This window comes from Gopherus evgoodei, chromosome 1 (genome assembly GCF_007399415.2).
Source record: "Gopherus evgoodei ecotype Sinaloan lineage chromosome 1, rGopEvg1_v1.p, whole genome shotgun sequence".
NCBI lineage: Eukaryota > Metazoa > Chordata > Testudines > Testudinidae > Gopherus > Gopherus evgoodei.
In genome coordinates this window covers 349,438,953-349,455,659 of record NC_044322.1, presented here as the reverse complement: position 1 = coordinate 349,455,659, position 16,707 = coordinate 349,438,953, and the positions used below count along the sequence as shown (strand labels likewise).

Genomic DNA, 16,707 nt, shown 5'->3' with positions numbered 1-16,707 from the left:
AATATGGACCTTTGTGCCAGATTTAACTCCTGAAAAAGGTTATACCCCTTGGAACAAGTGGATATCTTTTCTCTAAAACTTATACACAGCATGGGATTAACTTTTCAGAAATGTTTTCCATGCCTAGCAACACTCATCATAGTCAGGTATGCCAGAACCTAGAGGATTACACAGCTTGTTTTGGAAAACAGTCATTCTTCTTCTATGACATCTTGAAGTCTCCTTGGTAATCTGCAGTCTATTGACACTGCTAAACACACCTGAATTCATAGATTACAAAAAAGGGAGAACGTAAAACATGTTTACAGACAAAGAGTTTCAGGATAAAACATAATAGAAATGATACCATTACTGCTTCAGAGTAATATATGATAATGAGGAACTGTGTCCTTTTCATATTGACTTTATTCAATAGAACCATCAAAACTGGTAACAGTCTCTGTACATCGAATCCTACACAACATCCAGCATTCACTTGAGTTTGCAAAGTTAGGCTGGAGCTTTATCCCAACTGAAATGCTCACTTTTTTTTTATATAGTTTATAATTCTTGTCTCAATGGAAATATAACAAGAATAGTTTTTTGGTGTTTTTCATGGTATTTAGGGAAAGTTTGGGCCCAGATTAAATCTGGTATTATTAATATATATAATTTGAATTACGGGAGTGCTTAGTGGCCCAACTGAGGTCAATACCTCATTGTGTTAGATGCTGTACATACACATAATAAAAGTCCATGCCCCAAAAAACATACACAGACCAGGCAAAAAAAGTAAAGTATTATTATCCTTAATTACAGATGGGAAACTCTGTCACAGAGCGGTTACCTAAAATCACACAGAAAGTCACAAGAGCCTAGAATTTAACCAAGATCTCCTAAACCTCAATCCAGCACCCTAACCATAGGAGCAGTCTGCTTGAGATTGTAAAATTGCGTGAAAATGAAAAAAAAATTATAAAAATAAAATAAAATAAAATAAACCAAACTTCATATATTTAAATCTTTCAGTGTTTCCAAGGTTTGGTTGTAAAACTAGAGGAGAAATCAAAGTTTAAGTGGAGCTTATTTTATCTCAAGTATTCACTCATCCCTAGATTCTATCTAGGGGGAAAAAAATCTGACAAATCAAATCATGAAGGCCTCATTTAAATGATACTTCTATAAAATATGAACTATGACTAAATTTACTAACAGTATTTCCTTAAATAATTTACTGAATTTTCTGCTACAGAAGCTGACATCAATTTTTAATTCTGCCTTTGTTACAATACACATTCAGGACCACATATACGCATATATACTAAGGTGCGGCCCTGTGTTACAAAGTGGTATGGAGATGAACAACCCCAGTGGGAGCTTCATAAACCATCGTGCCTTCTGAGGCATAGCTTCAGAGTAGAAAGAGATAGAACTGAGTGAAAATTGGAACTTCTGAACTGTGAGGATGAAATGAGGGTGAAAAGTCAAAATAAGAAACTGTTTTCACAGAATGAAAAGTTCCAAAAAAATTCAATTCAGAAATGTGAAAACATTTCCAATCAGTTTAACATTAAACTGCATCTGACTAAGGTGCTCTGGTGTCTCATGGGAATTGTAGTTCAGCTACCTCATGTCTTTATTCTTCCATATGGGCCAAGATCCTTGTCCAGGGCACATCTTTCATGTGGCACTGCGCCTCTCATGACAAAGCATGTGGTTCAGTGAGGGCAAATTGCGTCATGGGAGATGTTCTACAGCCAAAGAGCCTGACCAATAAGAGAGAATGGGGGCATGAAGTGCCCAAGCTACATCTCCCGTCAGTCATGGTGGCACCGTAGGCAGATGCCATTTGGTGTGAAAATAGCTGAAACTGAACATTTTTATTCGTTCAATAAATTGAAATGTGTCAGTTTCGGTGCATCCCATGGAAAATTTCAATTTATTGGAAACTACTTTTCTGCTGAAAAATCATTTATATGGAAAATTCCCAACCGGCTCTAGGGAATCAGAATGTCAGTCTGGATGACAAGTCCTCTGTCAACATGACCCATAAAGCATGGATAGCAGCAGTTATGACAAGTTCAACTCTACTCCAGTGTGGTACAACCCTGACCGACATGTGAGAGGGCAGTTCAGTGGCCACGCCACTTTCATCCTGCAGTGCCAGTTAGTGACTCTTGTGGTGGTTAATTTAATAAAGTGAACTGGGCAGGAAGCTCATTTTCACATTGGCAACAGAACGATTTTTGGACGATGGTGGCTTTCAATCACTACAGACTCTGACCTCCATCTGACCTGATGGTAAAAGGCTCTATTTACTATTGCCAGTCACTTCAGAAATGCAATCCCCATTCTCTACTGAGTTACGAATGGGTAGATTGTATACAGTAATCACCTAGAGTTTGCATCTACGCCAATAAATATAAGATCAGGGCTACAATACTGTTATGAGTAATATTATTGTAATATTATTATAACTCCATCATTTTTAAGCATACCTAAGGATAACATTCACTTATTTTTTAGGTTGAAAGCAGGAGAATTCTGAAAATACTTTTTGTTTCTGGTCATCTTGTTCTTCATGGACAAGGGTTTGCCTGGCTCTGCACGGGTATAGTTGGGAAGGAGAAAGTGCATGGAGACTAACCCAGCTCCTTAGTCCTTTGCATAAGGAATGGGCAGAATTAGAGTTTTGAAGTCAGGGAGCAAAGGGTTCTCTGGGGGAGTGCAGACACTGTTGCACCTTTAAAAAGGGTGCAGAATGCATTCTCTTCCATACCTGGCCAACTCTGCAGACCAGCGCGCAGGGGTCAGATCATGGCATAGTGTTAACAGTGGTACTAGCCTTGCAGACCGTTTGTGTCCCTGATATATAATTAGCATAGAATCAGAGACCAGTGGCCTGATTTTCAGAGGTTCTGAATATGACACTGTATCTCATATTCATCATAGAAATATTATTATATGATTGTGGAATAATTATGATGCATTTTGTACAAGATAAGTCATGTGAGGTGTCATTGGAAAAGTTATGATTTGCTGAATATGATTAACCTATTTCTATGCATGTATCTTTTTTACCTGAGATTATAAATACTGACTATGTAGCTGCACTTCAAATGTAGTTACACCTGGGTAACGCCCACTAGACAAGATGCTTTCAGTCTAGATAGCTGGAGATACTTCCTCTTCACACTGAGGGGGAGGCGAACTGGATAATAAATTCATACTGGTTGTGGTTTGGACCAGGGCAAGATGGTACAGCTCTGAGGTCCCAGGCTGGAAAGCTGGGGGTCATTTTGGCTGTAGCCTCTCTATTGTTAGTTCACATATAGCGGCTGGTCACAGAGCCTGCATGTAACTGCAGCTGGGTGTGTCCCTACCTGTGTGTATGCTGGTGGAAGTGTAAAATGGGGAGCACATCTGCAGCTTGTCACAGAAGCAGAGTGTGAAAGGGAGCCTAGGCTGGTGGGTCAGAGTGCCCAGTTCCAAGTGGCACCCTGGGGGGAACCCGTCACACTGAACACCTTCAGTTGCCACTGAACTCAGGCCATTAGTCCCTTCTGATTGTGCATGCATAAGTCCCATTAACCTTTGAAAATGCACACTGGCATATGAAATAATTATTTGTCTCTTTGCGCAAGTGTAAAGGACAGAGTGGACCCCCTATCCCTATATACAGATTTAGGAATGCAGGCTTATCATGTCACAAACATCTGCTATGCCATGCAAATATCTACCCACTGAAGCTAACAAATGTACTGGCATTTATTAACGAGAGTGGGAACTAGCTGCAGGGCCGCTCAGAGGAGGGGGCAAGAGGGGCAATTTGCCTGAGGCCCCGGGCTCTGCAGGGGCCCCCACAAGAGTTTTTCGGGGCCCCTGGAGCGGGATCCTTCACACCCCTGCAGATGCTCCACTGGAGCCGCAGGACCAGCGGACCCTCCGCAGGCACACTGGCGGGAGCTCCACCGGAGCCGCGTGCCACCGACAGCCCCAGGCCCCCAGAATCCTCTGGGCGGCCCTGATTAGTTGTGTGCACTGAGAAGTAACTAAACTATAGCATTCTATAGACTCTGGTGGTCAAGAACACATGAGTTTGGGTGCAATGTGGTGCTGCAAATAATTGTGTGTGTGCACATACTGTATGTAGGTATTTGCACGCCTGGCCTATGGAAAATCCTTGGGCCTCGAGCATCCAGGGTGCAAAGAATGCTACACAGCTGAGGCACCACGTAGACAATGGTAGAGACCAAACTGATCTTGAAGGGGGAAAGGCCAATCTCAAGAGCAGTTATACAGGTGCCTAGCAGAAGCAAATTTACAATTTATGGAGGCTGGATTAAGAGCTGTGGAGGGCTAATTTACATGGTCTTCCCCATTCCCGTCCTAAGAAACTACATATTGCTCCCACAGAGCAAGTACAGTTCTCTGTCTGCCATTTTGCACACTGGACTTGTCCAGCTCAGCACTGATTGGTCCCAGGCAGTCATTTTAGGCAGCTGTCTGGTATTTTTATATGTCCCCTAGCTGCCATGATGGCAGGGATAATAGACCTTGGTATAGAAATTGGGGTTCCTGACATATGTGGATGCTTAGTCCAGCTCAGCACTGATTGGTCCCAGGCAGTCATTTTAGGCAGCTGTCTGGTATTTTTATATGTCCCCTAGCTGCCATGATGGCAGGGATAATAGACCTTGGTATAGAAATTGGGGTTCCTGACATATGTGGATGCTTAGTGCACTAACAGCAGCATCTGAGAGCAATTTTTATGTGCACATGCACCACACACGGAACACAGTTTTGCCCTTTCAACACAAAAATTCACCCTTCTCTGGCATCACACTGGGTGTGGGATGCATCCCCTGCAACACATCCTTGTCCTGGCATGAGATATCTATTAGAGAGTTACTCTGTGGTTTGCTGTCAGATTCCTAAAACTATTTAAGTAACAGCACAAATCAGTTGAACAGCTATGGACTCTTAGGGCAGGGAAACAGCCAAGTGAAAAAATTAGCATCCAAACTGCATGAGACATCAGAGGTGGTACAAATGTGTTTCCTATTGGGGTTTATGCCACAAATGGTTTCCACTCCGAAGCTTAATAAAAAACACTCCTTTTGTTTCCTTCTTTGGATGTATACCTGTCATAAAATGTGAAATCTTTTATTGCCTGTCCATCCTATATTGCATAAGAGATTTTCTGCATTTTATTCACATGTGAAATAGAACATAGTAAATTTTCAGATAATAGATATGTCTCCACAAGTGGCTACCCATTTGAGGGGCTGCAATATGAGATTTCTCTTGCTGTTTTGCATAGAGCATGGAGGAACTATTGACAAGATGCCTGGAGTGAATGAGCACATGGTGCTGTGCTTGCTGTCCCATTTTGTCAAGGTGATATTTGAAAAGGAAGAGGAATTTCCTTGCTCGCCTGCTTGCTTTCTAGTTTTAGCAACTCTTTGGAGTCTCCAGGAAGCCAACTCTGGAGCGCTCCTGCTGTGGAGAGAGTTCCTGAGCTGCTCTCTGATGAGTTCATCTGAGGAACTGGCACTAACAACTTTCAGTCAAAGAAAGTAAAAATTGCTGCCTGGAGCCCCAACTTTGGTAACTAACGCTGCAACAGTGGAGAAAAGTTTCCATAGAACGTTGTTCTATTTTGATAGTTAAGAGAATGGTTATTGAAACAGAATATTTGCATTACGGAAACTCTATCCCACTATTGCAGTATTGTCTGTACCATGGAATACACATTAGGCCCAATTCATTCCTGGTGTAACTTTACAGATTCTAGATCTGTGAATTGGGCTCAGGGTCTATTCAGTGTTACACACAAACAGATATAAATTTAAACAGAACTTTTAAAGCATAGACCTATTAGTTAACCTGTTAACAAGGGATGGAATGAAAAAGATTGAATAAAATAAGAACCATCCTTAAAAAACTCAAAAACTCTATCCAAATCTATTTTCACATTCAAAAAACACCTGATTAATTGTTTGCACTGCCAGAGTTCTTGGCCAGGGGCTCAGCCAGCACCCACTGCAGTCAATGTGTATCTTTCCCATTACTGTTGTGGTATTTCCAACCACATTCAAATCAGGAAGTAACCAAGAACAAGACAGACTATTCCTGCAAGATGTTCAATGTGATTTCAATTTGGGGATGATGTAAAACTCCACAATTTTGCCTAGGTTTTTACCCTATTCTGATCAAAACTGAACAATTTCAGATGCAGTTCTATGAATGGCTTGGCTTTGTTGGATCATTACTTAAAAAGGGAAACTATTTTCTGAGTGCCAGCTTTCTCTCTTCTTATTTAGAACAATGGTATTTATAATCACATCAAACACAATTTTACAAAAAGGCCATTTCATCCAAACACTTAGTCATGAGAATATTGGCTTAATCATGCCTGTAGTTCCATTGACAGTGAAATCAATGGAATTACTCACATGAGGATGAATTTGCAAGATCAAACCATTTTTTTTTAAAAACTCCTCATAATATCAAGACAAAATCACATTTCATTACAAGAATATTAACTCGAGTGAGCAAATCCAATAGCCATTGAATGAAATTACATTTAACTTTGTCTCAGTGAGTCCTTTTTAGAATAATTTGACCAAATCAAATTAGCACACAGAAGCATTTCTGAGAAGGAAAATGAGTTCTGTAAATGATTATTGAAGTGACATGAGCTATTTACTGAATTATGAAGCTTGCATGAAATACATCATGGTATTCTGAGGACATAGATGGAAACTATAGACTAACACCAGTGAAAATTATTATTACATGGTAAACTCCTGTAGTGATACCATGTTATCTCATGATTATGTGGGTAGGTATGTAACTCATATCACACCCCTATAAGTGAACTTTGCATTGGAAACATTCTCTAGATCTGATGCCTAAATAGTCAGTTTTTGGAGTTGCTTCAGCCTTGAATAACTTGGTAAATCTCTCTCTCACATATATATCCATGCCAACCAGTTCCAAATCTAAGCAGTAGAGTTGTACTGTAAAATATGTACAAAACTAGCTGGCTCAAAGCCTATTCAGATTTTTCTTATATTCTCTGTTCTTTGCTTATCTACTGTAGATGTTTACCTCTGCTTTTTTAGAAGCACTTTATCTGAAGGATTGAATAACTTTTAAACCAGAGAATCTTTATACTACATATAGCCAAACGAATTGCTAATATGCAACAAAGGAAAATGTGGACATACAGGGTATTAATGTGATGATTAATCTGAGCATATAATGGGCTAGATTTCTCAGCATCCAGGTAAATCAGCATCACACTATTTGACCCACTATGTACATCCCCTCCCAAGGTGCACCTGTTCAACTGTTACACACGGAGTGTCAGATGTTCTACTGATGTAACTCCAATGGAGCTACACTAATCTACATCAGTTTAGGATCTAGCCTTGATACTTCTGTGGATTTGTTTTTGTCTTTATTTAGTTTTGGAAATATTTAAACCCCGGGCTAGTTCTCACCTCTTCCCATAAAGGGGTGAATTTAAAGTGACAGAGAAGCTCTGACACTGCATTATAAGGCTTGCTGACTGCAAGTGGTCATTATATAAGAGATACATATATATAATGTTTTCACCTCTCTTAGCCAAAAGGCCGAGAAGCGATCTACATAGATCTGCAGAACTGATAAAGGTATGAAAGTTTCAGTACCTCTGAGTTCATATGTTCAGGTGCTAATTTCCAGAATGGTTTGGAATGTAGCAATTCACAGCAGAAGCTGGTGGAAGATAAGGGCAGATCTATCCTTCTGCTTCTGAATGCTGCTCATATGGAAGCTTGAGCTTTTTCAGTTTTTCTAAAAGAGTAGGAGGATAAACCCAGTTGCCTTGGACAATCCCTCTCAGAATAAAAAATGTGTTAATGCCCAGATAACCAGAAATACGACTGCTCCCATTGACATCAGTGGGCTTTGTATCAGGCCCTTATTATCATCCTGAATCTTAGTGGGATTTTCAGAATGGAAATGTGTAAGAGCACAGTGGGTGCAAGATCAGGTTCAATGTAAATACAAATTATTTTGTGCTAGACTGAAATCTCTTACTCGCATTAGTGACTAGTTACTCACATGAATAGTCCCAATGAGGAGAAAGGGATTACTCCAGTTCCCCATTATGCGGAACGAGTTCACAATCTGGTCCTTCTCTCTAGATTCCAGTGTCCAAAAGAGCTAATTGAATGGTTTAGTTCAGTACCATATTGTGCTTTCATGCTGAGTTATGTTTTAATCATTGCTGTTTTAACCATTTTCCATTCATTATTTTGAAAGAAAAGGTTCCTCAAAATGTATAGTCTCTCTCTCTCTTTTGGTGTGGCTTCAAAGTCTTATAACCAGAAACAAGTGCACATTTCCAAGCTATACCTCCCCTTCTTCTCTGGTAATTTACATACACTGATCACTTCCATATGTCTGGTTTAAGGTAAAATACTTTGTGTGCATAGTACTGACGTTGAATGTACAGCAAAATAAAATTCAGCTTTTGTCATATTTTTTCATGCCGATAGAAAACATTTTAAAAAGAATTTCAGCTCTCAGATATTTCCTTTTAAAGGCCTTCTGTGGCAAGTCTCAGCTAGGGAATCATTCTTAATAAATAAAACCTGCAAAAACAATGAGTGATCCTTGTGGCACCTTAGAAACTAACAAATTTATTTGGGCATAAGCTTTTGTGGGATGTAACCCACTTCATCAGATGCATGATAACATGATCAGATAACATCCCTCTGTTAATATTCACCCCTTCTTGTCAACTGTTGAGAATAGGCCACTTCTACCTTAATTGAATTGGCCTCGTTAGCACTGACCCCTCACTTGGTAAGGCAATTCCCATCTTTTCATGTGCTGTAATATATGTACTGCTTACTGTATTTTTCGCACCATGCATCTGATGAAGTGGGTTTTAGCCCATGAAAGCTTATGCCCAAATAAATTTGTTAGTCTCTAAGGTGCCACAAGGACACCTCGTTGTTTTTGCTGATACAGACTAATACGGCTACCACTCTGAAAAAAGACCTGTGCTGCTCAATCTTGCTTCCAGGACCTTCTATCCAATAAAAATTAAAAAAAGTAAATCTCTGATTTCATCCAGTTTATACCAGCGTTACTCCTACATAGTTCTATTAACTTTAATGGAATTGCTCCTGATTTATGCTAGGATAAATGAGAGGAGAATCAGATCCCAAGAAACAAAGAAACAAATAAACACTTATGAGGATCAACACTGCTACATGTGAAGCAAAATGCAAAAATCCCACTGATTTCAATGGAAGTAGGGTTGAACCCTTCATGTCTGTTTCAACTGATTTGTCATTCTGTTTACTAGCTGTTATCATCTGGTTTAGCTTCTCTGATGCTTCCATACTCTGCATAGAAACCAGCTAATAAGTGACTCACAGAGGCTAAAAGGAGACCTCAGTGACATCTTGTTAGTTTTAGTTCAGAGCAAGAGATTTTTTTTCAAATACAGCAATATTTGTGTTAATTATTGTGCTGATACAGTGTTTCTTTGTCAGTCTGTCATTAAAGTTGATATATCATTATGGAACAAAATGATACTCAGAACAGCCCTGCCATCACATGAGGGGACAGGAAGTAAGTATAAAAGCAAATAGAAGTCATTTCCTGGGTTAATTCATGAAATGTCATACGGCTGCATTGAAAACATGTGGAAGATGTGAACTGGAACTTATATTTTAAAAGATCAAGGCAATCTCCAGTTTAAGAAACAGGTGCTTCTTTACTTAGTCTAAGAGCAAAGTGTATGAAAACAAGAGACCTGCAGAATCCCACTCCTGACTTTATCTTGTTAGCTATTCCTTGTCATTAGTTTTAAACATGAACAAACCAAGGCCCTAATCCTGTAAATACTTGTGTAATTTTAAGTAGTCATCAAATACAAGAATACCAATAATAAACACTCATTCAGGGCACAGTTCCCGCCGCTCAGAACATTTACTGCATATGTGGAGAGCAAAATGTACAAGGGTATATGAAAAAGGTTAGAGAGTTCCTGTCTGGATTAGCTGAAATATCCAAATGATCAGTGAGATATTTCCAGTATTATAGCAACATAAATTGTGCCATCTCAGTACACAACTACCGTTACTTTTGCAGTAAGCACCTTTTTTCAGTTCTTTGTATGATGAGCATAAAAAACGACTCCTGGCTGAAATGTGAATTTGCAAATCTATAGGATTAGTCTGATAGCTAGAAGACCACACAGTGAGTCAATAGCAGAGAAGGATTTTGCGCTTAGGAATTCCATGCTCAGGTGAATAGACCACATAACCTTGGACGTCACGTGAAAAGCATTGACAGAGCTCTTTAAATATACAAAACAACCAGCATCAAGCTGAAAAATAACATTAGATGTTTACGATCATTTTAGTTGCAATGATCTAAGCTGCAGGTAAGGAAAATGTTTTAAATATCTAATACACTTATATTTTAGCTTCATAATGTACTTTCTAAGAGAGACCCTTTTAAAATAGACCAAAAAGACTTTTCTCTTTTTCTTTTCTCCATAGAGTAAATCCTGTATGCCGAATTTCAACAAGGAGTCCACTGTTATGACCAGAATACAAAGACCCCAGGATAGATGCTATAATAGCAATATTGACAGTTGGATCTGTACTGGCACAAGCTGCGTAGCTATAATATCCTGCTGATGATTAGGACATTTCAGCCAGTGTGGACAGGAGCTCTTTAAAATCACTTCATGCTACCTTCCTACATTTCTTTCTTGATGCATGTAGACTCTTGGCAGTTGGACTCTGACATCTCTTGGAAGAACAGAAATGCTGGAATTCACTTTTCTGGGAGAAAAAACATTTTTGCAGGTAGTTCAGGAGTTCATTTAATATCTGTTTTTGCCATGGAGACTCTTCAGAACAATGGTCCTGGTGCTCCTTTTTCACCTCCTCAAGCTAAGGGGAACAAGAGAGGTCAAAAGAAGGCAGCTCGGAAGATAAGACCAAGCCTCATCTGTTCTCTCGAAGTCCTGCTTATAGATACTGTTAGGTCGACAGAGGAATTCTTCTGTTGACCTAACTGCCGCCTCTTGAGGGGGTGGATTTACTACAGCAGTGGAAAGATCCCTTCCATGACTTTAGGAAGTGTCTACAGTAAAGCACTACAGCGGTAGGGTTGTGCTCTGCTTTCCCAAAGCCTGTTCTGGATCTGAAATGTTTGCAGGCTGCACCCGCTTTCAGTCTCCCCAGGGCTGTGAACCCTTCCCCTTGGTAGCTAAATGATCACCATGTTATTGGAATCCTTTTCCTACACTGTGCAGCTTCCATACAAGCTAGGATGGCACATAGGAGCCAATATGGTCTTTACTTCATTAGAAAATAGGGAAAGAGGACTTTCTTTTTCTTGTGCCTGCAAGGTAGATACAAAGCAAAGAACTACACCATTCCTCTGACTGTTCTCTGCAAGATCCAAGTTTGCAAAAAAATATTTATAAAGGAAGGGAATGTTATTTGACTGTTTGGTTATACAGTTCCTATAACATTCAGCTGGAGAGATAAGCAAGCGCCCAACAAATGCCAAACAATTCTGAAGCATTAGAGGAATGGCAAACACTTTTGACTGTTTAGTATTTGGCTATCAAACACCAAGGGATGAAAAACAGGGATGACGCATAGCAGAATGGAGCCCACACATTTCAGATACCGCTGCAGGTGATTTTTAATTCACAGAAAATATGTAAATGTCAGGGTGGGAAAAGGATCACTCAAAATTTTATCATGTGGAATACTCAGAATTAATCTGAAATCAGGGTCTAATTCTGCTCTTGTTCCACCAGTGTAAATTTGGAGTGACTCCAGTAAAGTCAATGCAACTAAACTCTACCAAGATAATTGAGAGGAAAATCAGGTCCAGGATCTGCATATCTCCTTAGATTTGCACAGATGCATATGCATACTTATGTGCAAGTCATATTATATGAAACTGGGTCATGGAAATATTTAGAAATTAAAAGTAATATATGCCATTTGAATTAGAAGACTTAGGTAACTCACACAGGGTAACAGACATGATTTAGAATCAGCCTATTTAAAGCCTATTACGAAAGGCTCTGCAGCTGCAGCCAGTCACCACCAGTGGGTGTAATTGGGTTTGGAAGAACTTGTTTGGACAATGAAGGTAGATACAGGAGAGGTGAACTGGAGCAAAGTATTTAAGAAAATGCTAAACTTAATGGTACTGTATATTTACTTTTCTGGGCCAAATTCTGATTTCAGGAACTGCAGTGTAAATCCAGACGAACTCAGTTGACTTCAGAAGAGTGACTTGAGATTCAGAAAAGCATATAATCACAAACTTAACTTTAGTCAGTGGAACTTAACCATGTACTTCAGTGCTTCCATGAATAGGGATGCTTTCCCAAATTGGAGCCTTAGATGAGCATACCTGAGATTAGAATTGGCTCCTATGGAAGTACATGAAAAGTATGTAATGGCACTGTCTTCCTAAGACACATGTCCCACTTTGGGAGGTAAAATTGCCAGTGCCTTGTGTGTGCCAAACTTGCATAGTAGATGGTGACAAAAAAGTTACATTATGTATTCAGAAGCCTGATGTTATAAGTTACGGCAACACTTGTCAGAGGCGACTCAGTGGAAACAAAAACCTCATAGGCCATTAAAACTGAAAGCACGTGAACAAAGGCCCACTGGGTTGTAACTCTTCATGGCAAGGATTAAGATACTCTCTCCTCTATCTTTATCTGGGCAGCGCCTAGCTCATCCTGAGTGCTACTATAAAGTATATAGAGTATAAAGCTATAAAGTAATAATAATAAATAATAACGATAACAAGGAGATGACTAAACTGGCGAGTGCTACCAAAAGGCATTACTATAACAAATCCAAGCCCAACTCCAGCTCCATGAGGTTCGCCTAGTTGAGAGTCAAAAGTACAGAAATGTTTATGAGAGAGAGAGAGAGAGAGAGAGCTGTAACAGGGAGCACTTTTGAGTAGTTAGGGAGCCTACAGCACTTTTAAAAAGGTTTGTGTCCTCAACAGCGAAGGCGAGCTCCCCTCTGACGCTTTCACTGGGGGGCAATGCAGTTCTGCACTAGTCAAAAAAATTAGGAAAATAAAAGTGAATTTACCATCACCAGAGTTATGCTCACCATTCACAGCTGTTACTGGACGAGGAGAGCTAGCCCACATGAAGGCTGCATAGGGCAGGCCTCTGTGACTGCACAGCGTACATGTGCACATTCCAGAAGGGGCTTTAATGCTACAGTAGAAGGAATTCACTGAATAGCCAACCAGCCACAGCAGAACACTGAAGGAAACATCCACAAATGACCATAATTAATAAGCACACTAAGGCAGATTACAGACCCTCATCTACAATTTTGACCTAGAGCTGCCACTGTCCACTAGTTTAAAAATAAGCATGTGGGATCCTGAGAAAGATTTTACCCTTTTTTAACTTTGAAACTTGGAAGTAGAATGTCACAGTCCTTCACATCACTTACAGGGATTTGTTTTCATCTCCCTCACTCAGGGACCGCCTCAGGTAGAGATCTTACTTTGCTTCAAATTGAATTGAGGTCAAGTCAGACTCTGGCTGATATGGGAGCTATTCAAAACATTGGTGCATCTTTATATGATTATTGCTTCCATTACAAATTTTCAGGGATGAACATGAGAGCAATAAAGAGTGAGCCTGCAGCCTAGAAAAGACAAATAGAAAGAAGACTCTCTTAACACCAACTGCAGAAGAGGTTGCATGTTAAAATGATCACTGATGATTCAAGGACATAGTCAAACCAAAACCACAAGTGAAGGGAACAGAGTATGGCGATATATTAAATGAAACCTGAAAAACAAATCTTCTTTTAGGAAAGTCAAAAATAGGAGTCATTTAGTGATTTCCTCTCTGATATAATTCCATGTATTCATGTACTATACATGTGTAATATTGGATTGGTGTTAGTAGATCATGAACACTGGAATAACCCTGTACGTACTGATTTCCCTATTTTAAACTTTTTTTTGGTCAGGTGTTGGTACCAACATGTACCTAGACGTGTTCCAAGCACTCAGAGATGCATCTATGTCCCAATCCAGGAAAGCACTGAAACGCATGCTAGATTTTAATCATGATGTGCATAGTTCCGCTGAGTTCAATGGGATCATTGATCTGATTAAATTCTTTGCGGGATCAGGGTTTTAAGTATGACGCAACAAGCAGCAAGTGTAAGCTGCTCCATAGACAAAGAGAAGAGCACAGTTTCCATTATTATCAACCCAGCACCTTTTATGAACAAAAAACTGTATAGCTGGCCGAGTTACATGGAAATAGTCAGCCATCTAAGAAAGGGAGAGTTTTGTAATTCTGAAACCACGTTTTCTTTACTAGCATTTAATGGGAAAATTGGGAAGATAAAATAAAAATGTAGAGCCAGCTTCTCTTCCTCCTTGTTCTGGTCACTTTGACTCTTTTGTGCTAAATGGCCAGATGAGAATTCCCCCACACAGGCAAGATCTCAGCTGATATAAAGCATTTTAACTAGTCTCTACACCAACTTCCCCTCTCTCCAGTGTAGAGGGTATGCTGGGAGCAGAAAGGTTGTGTCACAGTGGGCCTCTGTTCTGTTCTGACAATTCTTATCTGCAGGACCGGCACCAAGGTTTCTCGTGCCCTAAGGGCACGGCCATTTCGCCGCCCCCCGCGCTGATCCCGCAGCTCCGGTGGAGCTGCTGCAGTCATTCCTGCAGAGGGTCCGTTGGTCCGTGGCTCCGGTGGAGCTGCCGCGGGCATGCCTGTGGGCGGTCCACCAGAGCCGTGCGAGCAGCCGACCATCCGCAGGCATGACTGCGGCAGCTCCACCAGAGCCGCGGACCAACGGACCCTCTGCAGGCATGCCTGCGGCAGGTCAACCTGAGCTGCCTGCCGCCCCCCTGGCAAAATGCCGCTCCCCCCCCCAAATAATCCTGGCGCCCTAGGCGATTGCCTAGGCTGCCTAAATGGTAGTGCTGGCCCTGCTTATCTGGTATCTGGCCTTCTTGGGGATCACAGTCAGCTAATGTTAGTGAGATCAGCATCTAAGCTACTCTAACATACTCCAGGATCAGGATCAAGGCTGCCTGAAAATCTTGTGGCTGCATCTAAGTCCTGTACTTCCATCTCCTGTACCAAATGGATATTGACATAAGAAGAGCCTTGTAGCGAGGCGGTGGGATACCCCACAGCCCCGCTGAGAGACGGACCTCCCCTAACACCAACATGGGCGGAGTCACTGGGTCCTGCGCCCGCCCCTCAGAGGTCACGGCACAGACCCGGAAGTATAAAAGCTCACCAGCAGAGCTCAGTTGGAAACCAGCCGCCAGAGAGGCCAGACGTCTGTGACCGAGCTCCCTCTGGGGAGACAGCAGAAGGCTGCAGCCGGCCTGAGGTCGCCCCGGGCCGGCCAAGCCTACCCCGCGCTCATTTCCCCGGCGAGGACTGGCCGAGCCTACCCCGCTCCAGCTACCCCGAGGAGGAGCCGAGCCTGCCTCTTGCCCACTACCCCGAGGAGGAGTCGAGCCTGCCATCTGCTACTTACCCGGAGGAACCGATGGTGTTTGACACCGCCGTCAATGCTACCACGCCTCAGGTACCCTACGAGGGGGAGTGTGGAAGTAACCTGGGGCAGCCAACCCCAGTCGGGCTGCAACACTGCCAGAGCCGATGTCAGTGTGTTGCTGCCAGGATCCCCACTGACAGCAGCGAGTCTTTGCCGCTGCTAGGGCCCCGGGCTGGGACGCAGTGGAGTTGGAGGGCCTGCGTCCCCCCTGTCACCCACTCCTTGGGTGGCAGACTCCCCCTTTTCCCTGGCCTGGAGAGGCTGGTACCTCCTGCTATGTGGAACTATTGACTCAGCTCTTGCTGAAAGGCCTGAGTCCCTGACTGTTTGTTTGTGGCCCAGCTCTGACCCGGGGCCTGGGCTGCTATTGAGCTGCTGACTCAGCCCCTGCCCAAGGGCCTGAGTCTCTGACCATGTGATTGCTGCCCCACCCCAACCAAGGGCCTGGGCTGCGCTTTGCTATTGAACTACTGACTCCACCCCGCCTAAGGGCCTGAGTCTCTGACTGTTTGCTGGCTGCCCCGCCCTGACCTAGGGCCTGGGCCGCCATATGACTATCGACTCAGCCCTGCTCCAAGGACCTGAGCCCCTAACTGAGTGTGCGTTATTTCCCACGACCGCAGAGCCCACGGACGGCAAGCTAGAGCGAGGCGGTGGGATACGCCACAGCCCCGCTGAAGGACGAACCGCAGCAAAGCTGCCCTACAAGCCTGAATTGTAGATCTTTTTGCAATCTACTGAGAACAAGGGCTGGAGAATCTTACAAGTCCTTGCTTATGTCCATAAACACTTGTTTTTCCTACCTCCCTGCTCCTCTTTCCAAGTTTTCAGTTCCCTTATCTTCTTCCCACTGAGACTGAAAAGAGAGGTTTTCAGAGAGGACGATGTATGCATAATGTAATTTAATTATAAGAATGTGTCAAACAATACCTGTAAACGGGTATCTTGCATCTTGAGACAAACTGGGATATTAAGTGAGGAGAGACATGTCTCCAATCAGGCCCTGTACATTATTCATGCTCTTACTAAAATACTGTCTGGGTTTTTTTGTTTTGTTTTGTAGTGGTATTATGCGCTGGCTATAGAATTAGGG

General features: G+C 42.0%; 1 protein-coding gene across 1 annotated transcript in view; it reads right to left on the bottom strand.

Annotated features, from left to right (window-relative positions):
* SEMA3A (semaphorin 3A) overlaps positions 1-16,707 on the bottom strand; it is a 209,648-nt gene that overhangs the window by 187,862 nt on the left and 5,079 nt on the right. The gene's annotated exons all lie outside the window — the stretch shown is intronic.